This window comes from Rhamphochromis longiceps, linkage group LG1 (assembly GCF_057381845.1).
Source record: "Rhamphochromis longiceps isolate RC_006_pf linkage group LG1, R_longiceps_female_GT1.1, whole genome shotgun sequence".
Lineage (NCBI taxonomy): Eukaryota > Metazoa > Chordata > Actinopteri > Cichliformes > Cichlidae > Rhamphochromis > Rhamphochromis longiceps.
The window spans coordinates 5042223-5047751 of record NC_140557.1 but is presented as its reverse complement, the minus strand read 5'-3'; positions in this window follow the sequence as shown (position 1 = coordinate 5047751).

The following is a 5529-nucleotide window of genomic DNA, read 5'->3' as shown; positions in this document are numbered from 1 at the left end:
GGACCGGGAGACCACGGCCTATTGTGGCCAAATTCAGTCAATTCAAACAGAAGGAACAGGTGAAGAGTCGCGGCAGAGAGCTGAAAGGAACGGACTTCAGCGTGAACGACCAGTTCCCCAAAGAGATCCTGGAACGACGCAAGGTCCTGTTCCCAGTTCGACGTAGCTTCATCCAGAAAGGCTCCCGTGCTGTCATCGCCGTGGACCGGCTCTACGTGGACGGACAGCTTTACCGCGACCTCGGCACCACACCGTGGTTATATTAACTGCACTCCAGATAAGAACCCGCTACACTCTTTTCTTATTCATTCACACTTTCTCCTTTAACATGAGTTTAAGCTAGTAATATCAATATGATGTCATAGCAGATATAACACCGTCACCCTCCGTCATTGCTTTAATTGGAATGTTTCCGTTTCGTTTCTTTTTTTTTGTTGTCGCTCACAGTTCATGTGGTTTCTTTCTTTCTCTTGTCTTTCACTGCTGTGGTCACCTACTTCCCCACTCACCTACAAACAACACCCTCTATTTCTCCATATTTTCACAACACGATCACGCAAACACATCAGCTCAATGGCAGCACATTCACAACAGCCTCACAGCACGCACAGACTTGCAGGACACATAAGCAAGCCACGCTTGTTCATATTAGTGAATATTCACACACATAGTCAGACTTATGGAGTCTCTCAACACACTTCTTTTTCTCTTTCTATTTACAAACAAGGGATGTTTCCATATTCTCTCCACCTGTCTAAACGAAACACCCAGCATACATCATTAGACATACACGCACAATTAAGGGCATGCTGAGGTTTGTCACATGGAATGTAAATGGAGCTGGCACCAGAGGAAAGAGGTTAAAAATATTTAACCAGCTTAAAAAACTACAGGCAGATGTTGTTTTATTACAAGAAACTCACAAACCTGTCACAGGTTTAAATGAACTTAAAACACCTGAGTTTCCTAACGTGTTTGCAGCCGGTTATAATTTCATTTCATTTCATTTCATTTCATTTTTATTTATTTCACACTTGGTACTACAAATCAAACAAAACAACCACATCTTCTATCAACAAAACACAACAACCATGTGTGAAAAGGAGCAGGAAGAAGAAAATATTCTTATTAAACCCTGCCCCCTATCTACCATCGAACTTATATCACCGATGGGCACCAAAAATCAGGAACAAACTAATATTGACATTTCTCTCCGGTCGAATCCCAAACCAACATCACATTCATTCGCATTCTTCATACTGAGTTATCGTTTTAAACATATAACACTTTTTAAAACATTGTAGATTTATACAATTCTTTAAATTATAATGAAGTGAATTCCACAGTCTTATACCCCTAACCGTTGTGCTCATTAATCTTTGTGTAGTCCTGGCTAACTGATGTTTAAAATAAAATTTCCTTCTATTCTCTTCTCCCCTTGAACACATCAAAAATACTCTTTGTAACTTAAAAGGCAAAATATTATTTTTAGCCTTAAACATAATTAATAATGTCCGTAATTTCACTAAATCTCCTAATTTTAATAATTTTGATTCTATAAATAATTTGTTTGTATGTTCTCTATATTTAACATTATGAATTATTCGTATAACTTTCTTCTGTAATAGGTTTAAAGGTTTTATGGTATTCTCATATGTATTCCCCCAAACTTCAACACAATAGTTGATATATGAAAAAAACAAAGAAAAATATAAAATACGCATTGTTTTATAATTTAATAAATCTCTTATACTACCCAAAATATAAATACTTTTGACCATTTTCTTTCTAATATGTTCAATATGAGATTTCCATGTCAAATTCTCATCCACTATTACACCCAAAAAACGAAATTCAGTAACTCTTTCAATCAATTCTTCCTCTATAAACATAATGACTTTATCCTCCTTTACACGATTGCCAAATATCATATATTTCGTTTTTGTCAGATTCAAAGATAATTTATTTACATCAAACCATTTTTTTATTCTTAACATCTCAGAAGTCATAATTTCAACCAAGTCTTTCAAATTCTCTCCAGAGCAATAAAAATTTGTGTCATCTGCAAATAAAATCGAATTTAACCTTTTAGATACGTCACAAATATCATTAATATATAAATTAAAGAGTTTAGGTCCCAAAATAGAACCTTGAGGAACACCACAATAATTCTAGACAACGGGGAGTAGCAATTTTAATACATAAAAATGTTAATTTTACAGTACTCGATACAGTTATAGATCCAGAGGGTAGATTTCTAATTATTAAACTATCAATATTGAACAAAAAACTATGTATTGTTAGTATATATGGTCCAAATGTTGATGAACCCTCATTCTTCCACGGTTTTTTTAGTGCACTCTCTGAACACCTTGATTGCACACTCATTCTTGGCGGTGACCTCAACCTTGGACTAAATGAAGAAATGGATAGGCTCAACACAACAGGAACTCAGCGTAATTGGCAGTCCACAAATATAATCAAACAGTATATGAACGACTTTGGTCTTTGCGATGCATGGCGCTCTCTTCACCCCACCAGTAAGGAATATACTTTTTTCTCGCATGTTCATCACTCTTACTCTCGTCTGGATTATTTTTTGGTCAGCAGCTCACTGCTGTGTGACATTTCAGACACTGAGATTCATCCTATAGCTGTCAGCGATCATGCTCCTGTATCTTTAACACTAATGCACAAGAATAATACTACGCCAAGTAAAAACTGGAGATTTAATATATCACTACTTAAAGATGAAGACTTTATTAAATACTTTAAAAAGGAATGGACTTCATATTTAGACTTTAATGACACTCCCGGAATATCTGCTTCTGTTCTATGGGAAGCAGGGAAAGCTGTGATGAGAGGTAAAATAATTTCTTTCTCATCACACAAAAAGAAAGAAGAAAACAAAAATATTCAGGAATTAGAAAAAAACATCAAATCACTAGAAGAAGCCTACGCGTCCCACCAAGATCAGGAAACATTGAACAAAATATGCAAAACAAAACTAGAATTAAATGAAACTATTAATAAAAAAACACAATTCCTTATACAAAGACTTCGCTTGCAGAATTTTGAACACAGTAACACAGTAACACAGTAACAAATCAGGTCGATTTCTAGCTAACCAGCTAAAAATAAATAAAGAAAAAATAACTATATGTGCTGCTAAAGATTTATCGGGGAACACAATATATGATCCTGGAAGAATAAACAACATTTTTAGGGATTTCTATGAAACTTTATACTCACCACAAATAAACCCATCTAAAAATGAAATTGATCTGTTTCTTGACAACGTAACTCTTCCAAAATTACTAGACAGTCAAGCAATGGAACTGGATTTGCCACTGACGCCAAGTGAACTCCAGGAAGCCCTGATAAGTATGCCCAATAATAAGGCTCCAGGTCCAGACGGCTTCCCTGCAGAATTCTACAAAGAATTCTGGACAATTTTGGCACCAGTATTCCACAGCATGTTGCAGGAAATCGAGGAAAAGGGCAGACTACCACCAAATATGAATTCTGCCAACATTAGTCTCCTGCTAAAACCAGGCAAAGACCCTTTATTTCCCTCAAGCTATCGTCCAATTTCTCTTTTAAATGTAGACCTTAAAATAATCTGCAAAGCTCTCTCAAAGAGATTAGAGAAAATGACCCCCCTCTTAATTCATCCTGACCAAACTGGTTTCATAAAAGGTCGGCACTCCTCAACAAACACTCGTAGATTACTTAATTTAATAGACTACTCATACGATAAAAACATCGAAACCATAATATTATCTCTAGATGCAGAAAAAGCATTTGACAGAGTTAATTGGAAATTTTTATTCGCAACTTTACACAAATTTGGTTTTGGAAACTCTTTCATAAACTGGATAAGAATATTATACAATTCCCCAACGGCTCGTATCAGAACAAATGACCAGACATCCTCCAGCTTCTGTCTCCTGAGGGGCACCAGACAGGGATGCCCACTCTCCCCTTCACTTTTTGCAATTTTTATCGAACCTCTAGCAGCAGCATTTAGACAGGCTACAACAATTAAGGGCATAAAATGTAAGAACATAGAACATAAAATCAGTCTCTATGCGGATGATGTGTTGCTTTTTCTGCAAAACACACAAACCAACCTCTCTGAGGTAATTACTTTAATAAACTGGTTTTCAAGAGTTTCAGATTATTCAATTAACTGGCCAAAATCTACAGTTCTCCCCATTAATTGCTCCTTCCATAATTCTTCCTCTGCCCCACTGCAATCCGGAAATATTAAATATTTAGGTATTAATGTCTCTCCTAAGCTTTCAGACTTAACTAAACTAAACCACATCCCACTTCTAAAGAAAGTAGAAGGCGATCTGACTAGATGGAAATCTTTACCCATATCACTCATGGGAAGGGTCGCCACTATAAAAATGATGATCTTGCCAAAAATAAATTACTTATTTTTGATGATCCCTAACAAACCATCACAAGATTGGTTCAGATCTCTGGATTCATATATTTCCAAATTCCTTTGGAAAGATAAATCCCCGCGTATTAGCTTAAAAACGCTACAAAGAAGCGTTAGAGGAGGATTAGATCTGCCTAATTTTCACCAATACTTCTTAGCCAACAGGCTTCAGTTCATCTCAGAATGGTTAAAACATACCTTCTTAGTTGAGCCCTGGCTAGATGTTGAACAGGCACTATGCAAGGATCTAGAGATTTCAGACCTACCATTTATTAGCTCAAACATCAAAAGACATGAATGCTTTAAAAGTATCAACATCAGCTTTTCTCTAACAGCATGGTGGGAGTTTCTAAAAATAACGGAGTCTTCATTAATCCCATGCAAACGTACACCTATCTGGAACAACCCTGACATATTACAAAACAATAATATGATTAATTTCCCAGAATGGAGTTGTAAAGGAATTAAATACTTAGAACATATATTAGAAGGAACAGACTTTATTCCATTTGACAGACTAGTTGAACAATATGGGATCAACAAGACAAGGTTTTTAGAATATCAACAAATTAAATCCATAGTAAAAAAGAAATTTAACCTCAGTCAAGTTGAATTACAAACACCACTAAGTGCGGCACATTTTCTTACTCTTAAATCCCCCAAATTATTATCTAAAATATACAGAACACTTTCTAAATTAGATGAATCAATATCCCTTCCTACTGCAAAGTGGGAAGCAGATTTATCAGTCAACCTAGACCAAAACTTCTGGTCTCAGATTTGCTTAAAAACTTTTAAATTAATTAAAAATCCCAGTCTGCAATTAATACAATACAAAATACTTCATAGAGTGCACTATACAGGTCATCGGATGTTCAAGATGGGCTTTACATCTTCCAACAACTGCTCACACTGTCAAGGCAATACACCAGACAATTACATCCACGCTCTTTGGTTCTGTCCACCAGTGCAAAAGTTTTGGCGCGAGATATGTGAAGACTTATCAAAGTGTCTGAAATGTAACATCCCAACTTCCCCCTTAGTGTGTCTACTGGGCAGCTTAGATAATGTCACTT